Source organism: Pseudorca crassidens, chromosome 5, assembly GCF_039906515.1.
Source record: "Pseudorca crassidens isolate mPseCra1 chromosome 5, mPseCra1.hap1, whole genome shotgun sequence".
NCBI lineage: Eukaryota > Metazoa > Chordata > Mammalia > Artiodactyla > Delphinidae > Pseudorca > Pseudorca crassidens.
The window spans coordinates 61,946,112-61,959,257 of record NC_090300.1 but is presented as its reverse complement, the minus strand read 5'-3'; the positions used below and the strand labels follow the sequence as shown (position 1 = coordinate 61,959,257).

At 41.0% G+C, this 13,146-nt stretch overlaps 1 protein-coding gene across 2 annotated transcripts in view; it reads right to left on the bottom strand.

Annotated features, from left to right (window-relative positions):
* Positions 1–12,312, bottom strand: part of PIK3CA (phosphatidylinositol-4,5-bisphosphate 3-kinase catalytic subunit alpha) — a 113,025-nt gene extending 100,713 nt beyond the window's left edge. For both annotated transcript variants that reach the window (XM_067738096.1, XM_067738097.1), the window contains exon 1: positions 12,175–12,312. The gene's annotated coding sequence lies outside the window, so the exon portion shown is untranslated. The remainder of the gene's footprint in view (positions 1–12,174) is intronic.
* Between the last annotated feature and the right edge of the window lie 834 nt (positions 12,313–13,146).

Genomic DNA, 13,146 nt, shown 5'->3' with positions numbered 1-13,146 from the left:
GTCCTGCCAGTCCCTTCTGGCTTGCAGAGTTTCTGCTGAAAGATCAGCTGTTAACCTTATGGGGATTCCCTTGTGTGTTATTTGTTGTTTTTCCCTTGCTGCTTTTAATATGTTTTCTTTGTATTTAATTTTTGACAGTTTGATTAACATGTGTCTTGTCGTATTTCTCCTTGGCTCTATCCTGTATGGGAGTCTCTGTGCTTCCTCGACTTGATTAACTATTTCCTTTCCCATATTAGGGAAGTTTTCAACTATAATCTCTTCAAATATTTTCTCAGTCCCTTTCTTTTTCTCTTCTTCTTCTGGAACCCCTATAATTCGAATGTTGGTGCGGTTAATGTTGTCCCAGACGTCTCTGAGACTGTCCTCAGTTCTTTTCATTCTTTTTTCTGCTCTACAGTAGTTATTTCCACTATTTTATCTTCCAGGTCACTTATCCGTTCTTCTGCCTCAGTGATTCTGCTAGTGATCCCATCTAGAGTATTTTTAATTTCATTTATTTTGTTGTTCATCATTGCTTGTTTCATCTTTAGTTCTTCTAGGTCCTTGTTAAATGTTTCTTGCATTTTCTCTCTTCTATTTCCAAGATTTTGGATCATCTTTACTATTATTATTCTGAATGCTTTTTCAGGTAAACTGCCTATTTCCTCTTCATTTGTTAGGTCTGGTGGGTTTTTATCTTGCTCCTTCATCTGCTGTGTGTTTTTCTGTCTTCTCATTTTTCTTATCTTACTGTGTTTGGGGGTCTCCTTTTTGTAGGCTCCAGGTTTGTAGTTCCCGTTGTTTTTGGTGTCTGTCCCCAGTGGCTAAAGTTGGTTCAGTGGGTTGTGTAGGCTTCCTGGTGGAGGGGACTAGTGCCTGTGTTCTGGTGGATGAGGCTGGATCTTGTCTTTCTGGGGGGCAGGTCCACGTCTGGTGGTGTGTTTTGGGGTGTCTGTGGACTTATTATGATTTTTTAGGCAGCCTCTCTGCTAATGGGTGGGGTTGTGTTCGTGTCTTGCTAGTTGTTTGGCATAGGGTGTCCAGCACTGTAGCTTGCTGGTCGTTGAGTGAAGCTGGGTGCTGGTGTTGAGATGGAGATCTCTGGGAGATTTTCGCCATTTGATATTATGTGGAGCTGGCAGGTCTCTTGTGGACCAGTGTCCTGAAGTTGGCTCTCCCACCTCAGAGGCAAAGCGCTAACTGCTGGCTGCAGCACCAAGAGCCTTTCATCCACACGGCTCAGAATAAAAGGGAGAAAAAGTAGAAAGAAAGTAAGAAAGAGGAAGGAAGAAGGGAGAGAGGGAGGTAGTGAGGGAGGGAGGAAGGAAGGAAGGAAGGAAAGAAAGAAAAAGAAAAGATAAAATAAAATAAAGTAAGACAAAATAAAATAGAGATATTAAAATAAAAAATAATTATTACGAAAAAAAATTTTTAAGGAAAAAAATAAAATAAAAAACGGACGGATAGAACCCTAGGACAAATGGTGGAAGCAAAGCTATACAGAAAAAATCTCACACAGAAGCATACACATACACATTCACAAAAAGAGGAAAAAGGGAAAAAATAATAAATCTTGCTCTCAAAATCCACCTCCTCAAATTGGGATGATTCGTTGTCTATTCATGTATTCCACAGATTCAGGGTACATCAAGTTTACTGTGGAGCTTTAATCCGCTGCTTCTGAGGCTGCTGCGAGAGATTTCCCTTTCTCTTCTTTGTTTACACAGCTCCTTGGGGTCAGCTTTGGATTTGGCCCCGCCTCTGTGTGTAGGTCGCCGGAGGGCGTCTTTTCTTCGCTCAGACAGGACGGGGTTAAAGGAGCAGCTGCTTCGGGGGCTCTGGCTCACTCAGGCCGGGGGGAGGGAGGGGTACGGAGTTCAGGGCGAGTTTGCGGCAGCAGAGGCCAGCAGGACGTTGCACCAGCCTGAGGCGCGCCGTGTGTTCTCCCGGGGAAGTTGTCCCTGTATCACGGGACCCTGGCAGTGGCGCGCTGCACAGGCTCCCCGGAAGGGGGTGTGGATAGTGACCAGTGCTCGCACACAGGCTTCTTGGTGGCGGCAGCAGCAGCCTTAGCGTCTCATGCCCGTCTCTGGGGTCCGCGCTTTTAGCCGCAGCTCGCGCCTGTCTCTGGAGCTCCTTTAAGCGGCGCTCTTAATCCCCTCTCCTCGCGCACCAGGAAACAAAGAGGGAAGAAAAAGTCTCTTGCCTCTTCGGCAAGTCCAGACTTTTCCCCAGACTCCCTCCCGGCTAGCCGTGGTGCACTAACCCCCTGCAGGCTGCGTTCAAGCCGCCAACCCCAGTCTTCTCCCTGCGCTCCGACTGAAGCCCGAGCCTCAGCTCCCAGCCCCGCCCGCCCCAGTGGGTGAGCAGACAAGCCTCTCGGGCTGGTGAATGCCGGTCGGCACCGATCCTCGGTGCGGGAATCTCTCCGTTTTTCCCTCCGCACCCCTGTTGCTGTGCTCTCCTCTGTGGCTCCGAAGCTTTTCCCCTCTGCCACCCGCAGTCTCCGCCCACGAAAGGACTTCCTAGTGTGTGGAAACCTTTTCTCCTTCACAGCTCCCTCCCACTGGTGTAAGTCCCGTCCCTATCCTTTTGTCTCTGTTTATTCTTTTTTCTTTTGCCCTACCCAGGTACGTGGGGACTTCTTGCCTTTTGGGAGGTCTGAGGTCTTCTGCCAGCGTTCAGTAGGTGTTCTGTAGGAGTTGTTCCACTGTAGATGTATTTCTGGTGTATCTGTGGGGAGGAAGGTGATCTCCGCGTCTTACTCTTCCGCCATCTTCCCCGGTGATCTCCACCAATATTTTATTATAACTTTAAATGGGGTATAGTCTAGAAAAATACTGAATCACTATGTTGTATACCTGAAACTAATTTAATATCATAAATCAACCATACTTCAACAAAAAAGAAAAAGGACATCTGAGGATTCTGAGATTCCAGGAGTGGACAGGGAAAAACAATCCATAGGAAGCTCAGACTAGGTGTGAAAAATGTACGTCCATTTACTTAATTCCCTTCTGTCCACTAAACCTTCATTCCGATCATGCTAAATCCCTATATGCTAACTTCTCTTAGGACTAGGTATGAAATAGAATTCAAATTCCCAGAGTGAGAATGAAACTTTAAAAAGTTGTAATAGAACAAAAAGCAAGCAGTAATGTCAAGAACCTTGTTAGAAAGGAACCTTACCGTTCACTCTCCAGAGAAAGGATTCATTAGTAAATCCTCAAAATGTACAGGGTTCAATTCACTACAAAATGTTAAAGCCCCCAAATAAATCGATGAATATGACATGGTTAGTGCTCTCAAGTAGCATACAGATATTTATTAAGTGCTTACTATGTACTAGGCACTGTTCTAAATGCTTTCATGTATTCGGCATTTAACCTTCATTATAATATTATGATGTAGGTATTGCTATTATCCCTTTTCTACAAATGAGGAAATACGTATTAACCCAGAGAATATTTAACCCAGACAGGTTAAATAATTTGCCCTCAATTACAAAACTAGAAATTTTGACAGTCTTGCTTCAGAGCACATGCTCTTAGTCATTGTGACATATATTTAGGAAAAGAAAATTAAAGAAGCCTACATACACTGACCATATTTTGTGTATTTTCTAAGACTGTTCTGACTTCAAATATTCTGTACTGTTGTCAGATTACTTGCTCCCATTTTGGCTGGGGAAAAAAATTATTTGCAGGAGGAATGTACATAACAAATTTATATATCTGATATTTAGACTCAACAAAACACCATCACATGATACATTTAGCTGTGCTTCAGTCGTTGTTCATTACTACATCATTTAGCTGTATATTAGTAGTGTCTGTGAACAACACATGGCTGTAAAAAGAGCCATTTCACTGCATAGAAACAGTCAAAATTATTCACAGTGATTTTGAGGAAATCTTAAGTCCTACAATATCACTAAGAAATTTGAAAGTTGGTCACTTCTAGTGAAAACAAACTACCAGTCTCCGAACCATAAAATCACTAATATTATAAATTGCTTTGGATTTTACTACCATTGTAATTATCAAGACTAGTACAGAAACTGCTTTAATAAAGTCATGTTCAACTTTTACAACTGGTATATACTTAGAGAAAAAGAGTACGAATATCACTTTCATAAATACTTTAAGATGCTGCCTATCAAGGTCTCAACTGCAAATAATAGCCATTAGATTTTAAGGAAATCTTCATAGGAAAAATAACTTTAAAATGATGTTACTGCTAATACTTCAATAAGTATAAAAATGACAGTGTGAAAATACAATTTTTCCTTTCTTTGCGGTCATATATGATTTGATTTCAGATCGACTTTATAGTTGTGCCTAATTTCAATCTTTTTCCTGACAATTTTTCCCATTAATGCTGCTTTACTTTTGATCACATGCCCCATAAATTTATATTCCAGAAAAGCAGCTTATTTAGCAGAAAACTCCAAGGTTTTTGTACTTGTCAAGAAGTTAACCTCCTAAGGAAAAACCAAAAACACACACACAATTCACTTGCTTTTAGGCTAAAGGCAGTCAATTGTTTCAAAATGCAATAGTACTTTCAGGTCTAGACCTGCAGTAAGTCCATCAGAAAAGTACTTGGAAAAGCATGATCTGTCAAAGAAAAGCCACAGAAATCTGCTTAGCTTGTTGAAAAATGAGTACATACTCAAAATAACTCTAAATAATATCTCATTACCTGAACAGTTTGCTGGTTAAAAACTATTCAAAAGTTGAAGGTAATTTGAACATTCATAGAAACAACAAATCAGTAGCATACACACCATTGCTTTCTGACAAGGACAATTATTTTTGTCATCTTTTCATATATCTGTATATATCTGCACAATAGAGGATACATCTAGAAAAAAGAGGGTTACTATGCCTCTGGAATTATGTTTCTAAGATTAGAACATATTTTCTGAAAACCATCTAGCGGGATGGGTTACCAAAGGAAAGTATGGAACATATTTTCCTAGAAGTCTTTAACTAAAGTAAAGATGGTTGCCAATGGCTATTAAGGGTGCTGTGACAGGTTTTCTGGCCTTCATAACCCTGGCAACTGGTGTGCAATGGATGATCTACTCTCAATGCCTGTCAGTCGCTTACTGGCAATGCCTTTGCCAGTAACCAAAATGGCCATGCCTGTACAACTTTGATCCTTCAAAGTCACTGAAGGTTTCAGAAAGAAAGAAAGAAAATCTTTCCAGTCCATTCTTTTCTGATGGCAGCTTTTCTCTGTCACAGAATTTCACAAAGGGCCTTCAAATATGTGCACATTTATAAAAAGGCAGAAAAAAAGATTTTTGCTTCCGAAGATACAACAAACTGAGATAGGACCATCTTCCCTCTAGGGAGTGGCTTAACTTACTCTTCCCTGAAATCAGAAATAGGCTTTAGGACTTCCCTGGTGGTGCAGTGGTTAAGAATCTGCCTGCCAATGCAGGGGACACGGGTTCAATCCCTGGTCCGGGAAGATCCCACATGCCACGGAGCAACTAAGCCCGTGCACCACATCTACTGAGCCTGTGCTCTAGAGCCCGCGATCGCAACTACTGAAGCCCATGCGCCTAGGGCCTGTGCTCCACAACAAAAAAAGCCACTGCAATGAGAAGCCCATGCACCACAACGAAGAGTAGCCCCTGCTCGCCGCAACTAGAGAAAGCCCATGTGCAGCAACAAAGACCCAACACAGCCAAAAAAATAAATTAAAAAATTAAAATAAAAAAAAAGAAAGAGACTTTAAAATGCTAGGAATCTCATAGCATTTTGGAACTGTAAAGAACCTTAGAAATTTTGCAGGTAAAGAAAAGTGCTAAAAGGTAAAGATCTAACGCCAAAGAGCTAGTTAATAGTTCAATATAGAACCTAGATTTTCAGACTCTTGACCCAATGTTCTTTTAGGACACGACTTCTCCTAATCTATCAATCTTTGTTAAAAATGTCTACAAACATCAGTAGAAATATGCACTAGTTAACAACTTATAGAAATGTGTTTCCTATCTACTTCAAATCTATATTCAGTAAATGATCAACTGAGACTGACACAGCAATTTATATACTTTTCAGATAGTTTAAAATATATAGCTACTAATTGATAGAAAAATATGAAAAGTGTTTTGATTCCCAATTATGATTCTACTGCAAAAATATCACTTACTGATCACCTACTTTTGGGTACTATGCTACGTGCTGAGGATGTAAGAATGAACACAAACATGGTCTCCTCCTGTTAAAAAATTTATGCTTAAAATTATCTTCATAATATTGCTTTAAATCTCTACAGTACTTTATAAGATGTATCTCTCCACTGAATCTTACTAACTCTTGGTGAGTATGGCAAGAGAGTTATGATCAGAACAGAATGATTCTATCCTAATGTAGCTTTTTTCACATCACAACACTGACTTATTTGGCTTCCACTACACAAATATTTAAAATCTGAAGTGTAGCAGATAAGTATGGCCTGTAAAAATTCTTACTTTTTTTTTTCTTTTTAAATCCCACACTTATTTCAAATGGCAATGCTGGCCCTGATACAGAGACTCCTTTGTAACAATTCCAATTATATACTAAAAGTTACTAAAACTTAACCTCTTATAAATGAGTGCAATTTAGATAAACTGTCAAGCTAACTAGCAAAATGATACAGAAGAAATGAGTGTTTAATTGTCAGACCAAATATGAAATATGTTATTCTTGTACTAGGTATAAATTTAAAATAATGATTAATATGTACACATTTTCCCATGAATAATTTTATGCAATTTGGATCATTTAAATTATGTCATTAATTATATGAATTATTAGCAAGCAACATATTATAATTCCTATTGTATCATTGCAGAAAGAGAGGCAAAGATGTGATACAGTCTGCCTCCTCTCCCCCTTACACAAATACAAAGTAGCAGTTTGGGATTGGAATTTAGTTTTTCAGCCATCCAGACCACAGCACCATAATCCATACTAAAAACAGTTTCACTGTAAGAAATACTAAACTTGAAGAAAAAACTCTAAACCACCACTTTTACTATAAATTTATAAACTTTTTGTTGAAGCATTTTAACTTTAAACTCCCCAAACTGTATAGTTGAGGAGAGGGAGAGAGAACATCTAAAAATTCCTTAACCAGCATCAACTGATTCATGTTAATAAAGGATAAATGTGAATAATATAAATGTCTATAAAACGTTATCAGTATATCTAAGGTTGAATAACCTTTCTGAATGATGGAAATCTCCAGCCTTTAAATCGAATCCTCAGACTCCACTGTGTGTTCCCTCATGCTTCTTTTTTTACACCCTTAAGACTTCAGTTTCTCCTACCCGCTATTTTTAATTTTTATTACAGTACTTTCTCTAAAAAGATAATAAAGTTCACTTTAAACATAAACTTAAGGGAGAACTCAGACAAGTCAATTTGCTTTATACAAAAATAAGACTTGTATCCAGAAACTTCAGCAGAGATACTATTACCTTGTATGTAAGGTAACTCTATTACCAAATAAATGAAGGTTAAAATAACCATATAAAATTAAGATACATGGCTCCCAAATAGAGAAAGATATCAATAACTTCAGTCTGCTGATATCTGTAACCACTTCTGATATTGAGAACAATATTCTGAAATTGGTCCTGACCAGAGGTATACTCGCTGTATCTCCTAGAAATTACTAAATAAATGTTCCTGAATTTTAAGGTCTGGCAAACAGAGGTTTCACCAAAATCTCTGGGTCTTCTTTTGTAAATCATCCTTAGTTTTAATCTGTCCATTCTTTTGGAATGGTCAAATCTGATTTTACTTATCTTTGGAGATGGCATAAGGTCATCAGTTTAGATTCTTCCTTCCTCCATATTATGTATTATGGATGTATAGATAGCTTGACACTTGCTATCCTGTCATGGTTCAAACTTCTAGGTATAATTCTTTCCCAAGCAGGTTGACTAACACCTGGATGTTTTGAGAGTGGAATAAGGTTCTAAGAAAATGAAACTAAAAGCCACGTGGTTTTTGGTCCCTAGTCATATCTGTAGAGCTAGCAGTCAGCAAAGTGGAAAACAGGATTTATTACATAAACTGTCTTTTTTCTTATCTCAGATAAGTCCAATCATGAGATCTAACACCTTTTAAGGGGAAAGGAAATGAACATGTTTTAAACATCTGATCCAGGACAAAAACTTTCTTGGATCTATATTATCTCATTTAATTCAACAACAACAACAAGTCTGTTGAGTAGTAATTACTCCCATTATACACATTAGGAAATCTGTCCAAAGTAATCCTGCCAGTAAGTATAGAAGCCAGGTTTTGATCCAAGCAGGTTCAGATTTTCCAAAGTCAATATTTTTAGTACTCATAGGATTTTAAGGCAAGATCACTGAGTACCATGTAGAACATTCAGTACAATTCCTCTATGTTACAGATGAGGAAACTGAGGCCCCAAAAGATTGAGACTTGCCCAAGGTCACACACTTGTGGTGAGGCTGGGATTTGAATTCATATCTCCTGATTTCCAGCACAGTTCTGTGTATAATTATTTGTGTGTGTGTGTGTGTTTGAGGTTGAGTATCACTCTTGATATAATTTATATGTAATTTAGAACATCTCAACTGTCTCCAAATAAAATTCATATGTGTGGCAGGTGCAGGGATGTACATATTTAGTGACCAAAAATAATAAATGTGTTTGGCAAGAATAAAAGCTTAATTGGCATTCATAAATTATTACATGTTGTAAAGAAGTCTGTTGTTAATATATTTATTTATTCAGTGAATAACTGCCTATTATGTACTGGCTACTGTGCTTGGCAATGAGAATACAACTGTATATAAGATAGAGACCCTATCCTTCTCATGATTTACATCTTGGTGGAGGATACCAACAAATAAATTGGCAATTACCAATGCAGTGAGTCAATGCTATGACAGAGGAGTACAAGATATTATGGGAACAGGAAGCAAGGGCACCTAACCCAGACTAGACTTTTCAAAGGAGTTGATATGAAAGAAGAGTAGGAGTCAGCCAGTTAAGGAAAGGGTATGAAATATGCAAATGTTTCAGGAAAAGCAAACAGCATTTGCACATGAAGCAGGAAAAGGCCAAGTGAGCTGTAGGAGGAGGAGGAAGAGATGAACCTAGAGAGAGAAGCAAGAAACAAATCATATAGGTCTTCGAAAGCAAGGGCTTTACAATCGTGTCTATTAGAATTACCTGGGGAACCTAAAAACAAATAAACAGATGTCTGGGGTCCCTTTCAGACCAATTAAATCAGAAACTCTAGGAATGAGACCCCGGCACTGATATTTTTAAAAAGCTAACTAGATGATTCTAATATGTGGCCAGGATCAAAAACCACTGTTTAAGCTATATGGGGAATTAAACATATACATTTATTACTGCAAATAAGGGAAAAGGTGATCTTAGTATCTCTGGGCCCTAGTTTCTTAACCTATTAAAAAGCAGGCTGGAGCAGGTTAGAGGTAGCATGATAAAATGAAAGAAGTCACAAAGCATTAGTTTTGTCAATGAGTTGTCACCTGACACCTGTCTGACCTTAGATTAAAATGTCATTTCTCAGAGACAGTAATACTGCCTTCTCTATAGGGCTGTTGTGTAGCTCAAGATAAATATATTTAATAAAATAGTTCAATAACTATGCTAATAAAATATAAACCATAGTTTTCCAAGATTTATGCTTCTAAAGTTGCACAATTTTAAAGATTATAAATATTTTCACCAGAGATAAAATCCTTTATGATGCTTAAGAAACACATTTCATTTAAAGAATCACCCCTACCTTGAAGTTCAAGATATTTAAATAATAGAGAACTGATCCTTTTAATACTATTTTAGTTTCTAAAGAGATCAAACGGGATTAAGTTAGCCCTTTGCAAATAAAGAGATCAACAGAGCAAAATGCCCTTTAAATGGTAATACCTAATGTTAAAAATTCTTTATTCAGTAAAGGGCACTAATAAGGAAAGTTATACACAAAGTAAACTGTTTTAGGAAATGTATGATCTACCTTATCATATATGTATTTAATTTATAAATTTACTTTTTTTTTTAAGGGAATACTTATTTGGGATGGAGAGGATCTTCCCCTGACAGGAAGGAAGCTCTGCCTCAAGAAGGGCTGTTCCATCCAGAGCCAGGCAAAGCCACTGCTCTTTTATAGTCTCACTTTCACATATATCTTGCCCATGAGAATATACACTTTCACGTGGTAATTTTGGGGTTTAAGTACAGCATTTGTATTTAGTGTTATCTCTTTAATGCTCTACCCAATTTACTTAAAATTGAAAAAAAAAACTTTAGACATATAAAAACACTGTTCTGCATTTATATGTGGTTCATTTTTAACTCTTCAACTGAAACTGATAGGAATGCCTTTCAAACTTTATATTCATAGTCAATGATAAACTATTAATATTCATTCACCTTCATTTCATGATGCTATTACTATTACTATGTGCTATCACTTCTTTCAATGACCTATTTTGTGATTTTAATAGGAAAGCACTCTATTTTACAATGATGAAAAACCCACAAGAAACTTTTGAAAAAAGTTATGGATGAAATTTAATTTTATCCAAAAACGTGAAATGAGAAAACTTAGAAAACAAAACAAAACACCAACACACACACACACACACACACACACACACACACACACACACAGGGCCCTCTTCAGATAATTTTGGCTGATGACACTGCAGAACAGTTAATCTGATAATTAAAATTTTCCAGGACATGTGATGTTTAGATAGAGATCTATGCTGTCAACCAGAATTCAATGCTTCAGTTAAAAAATGTTAAAACTTGAATACACAGACATATTAACAAATTCTTACACTGCAATTGCTTCTGGAGTCCATTAATAAAGACGTGTTCTGATTTATACAAATTAAATTAGCAACATGGTATCTTAAGTATTTTGCAGGTCTTTCCTTAACAACACGCAATCCAGCAAATAAACAAATTTTGTACGGTGCGATGTAAGCAAATACCCAGAGAACCCATCTTCTGAGCAGGAAAACATGCGATCAGTACTGCCGACAGTAGTTCAAATGTGGCCGCAGTTAACTACCGACGACTTGAGTTACCAGGAGTTCACCTACCCAAGTTTTCTAGGGGTTCTCCCAGGCCTCACAAACTACGATTCAAAACATCATCTCGCAAACCCATGTCCTGCATGTGCACAAAGGCGCAGTGCTGGAATGAGGAAGCTTCACCAAACAAAATCACAACTCTACTTCACTAAAGAATATGTAGGCTGTTTTTACAGAGCCCCCTCTTGTTGCGCTCCCCTTACCCTTTATATAACTACGTAAACAGCTCCCCAATTACTGACATCCAAGAAAAGAGCTTTCGATTCCTAAGTCTGGTAACTAGCCACCATCACCACTATTCCTTTTGCATCCTAAAATAAACCCCTCAAACCGCGATCAAAACACACTGGCCGAACGTCTGGTGTTGACACAGCCCAATCCTGGGCGCTACCCTACCTTTCCGAGCCACTTAGGAGCTATGAAGCAGGCACCACATAATAGAATTAGTAAAGGCACAAATCACGAGACAACGTCTCAGGTCTATGAATGAAAGATCCAATACGTTTGACTGTCTCGGTTAAGACGAAAACAACAACTTCGAGAGGAAGGGTGGGAGGGGAACAGCAGGGTGGGGGGAGGTTTTCCTTCCAAGCCCCAGCCGGGCGATTTAAACCCAGTATGAGGCAAACGCAGGGTCGCCGGGCTGGCGGGGCCGGAGTCCTCGGGCGTGACAGCCCCTCAGGAACAGCTCGCGGCTCGGCGCCGGAATCCCTCACGCCGCGATGCTCGCGGGCCGGGTGGATGTGCAAGGGCGAGGGGACCGAGCCACCGCGGCCGGGGCGGCGGCCCTGGGCGCACTTCCTCAGTCCTAGCCGCCCCATCCCCAAAAATGGGAGAGGAAGGAAACGAGGAGCGAGGCTGCGGCCAGAGGGAGAAAAGAGGGAGCGGCGAACCCTCGCCTCTGCATCTGGGTGAGGCCAGCAGCAGGCGGGGGAGAGGGAGCGGCGATCGCAGGCGAACTCCGATGCGGGCCGACGCTGAGAGAAACGACCGGCAGGCAGCCCCCGCCCAAGACGAGCACCCACCCGGCCCCATCCCGACCGCGCCCGCTCCCGGCCAGTCCGCGTTCTACTCACGCTTGGGGCTCCTCGAGGCTCCGCGGCTCTAACCGCATTGGGTCCCAGCCCCGCGGGCGGCGGCGGCGGCGGCGGCGCCGAGGGAGAGGTAAGCGGGCGGCACAGCCCCCGCCTCCCGGCCCCTCTCCCCCGCCGCTCCGGAGCTGCCCGGCCGGGCCCGAGCCCTGCCTCGCCGGCGGCCCCAGCCCCAGCGGCCCGGCGGCAGCAGCCCGAGACCTCAGCGGCCGCAGCGGCGGCACCGGAACTGCCGCTTTCTCCTTCTCGTTGCCTCTCCTCGCTAGCCCCAGCCACACGCCCCCGCCCCCGTCTCCTTTCTCTGTCACCCCTGTTTTTTTCCTTTTGTTTCCAGAATAAACTTTATTGGTCTCTTTTTCCGCTCACATCGTGTAAACAAACAACGAACTCTTCCCCACCCCCTCGACTCCCCCCTCCTCGGGCAGAGGAGGGTAAGAGCTGAGGAGGGGCCGAGCCTACTATGCCCCGGAAGCAGATGAGCAAATGAAGGGAAGTGAAACTGCGGAGACCAGGAGTGGGAAGTGGGTAAATCGGGTAACAGTGTGCCAGTGCGCTTGCGCTTTGGTGTTGTTCCTGAAGGTGGGGTGGCGTTATGGGTGCTTTTCTGGCGCGCTGGTATTTAATGCTGTTGTCTTTTGCAGTAGTGAGGCTGTTTCGTCATCCTGTGGCGGCATATGTGTCGTACATCTGTTTCTACGAGCGAGAGATACAGAGAGGAGTATTGGGAGGAAGCGGGTCCATTCACTTTTACGCCCGTAGAGGAAATGAGATTTCCTCTAGTTTAGGGGCGAGGGAAGGGGATGTGGTGGCTAACCGCCTCTGTCAGTGGCTAACCAGAATTGGATATCAATACTAGAAACAAGGCCTTTTACAAAACGTTGCTACGCGTCCTTCTGCCAACGTAAGGTTAAGTTATAGCCCATCCGGAAAGAGGAATGCACTGCCACATCCCACCGC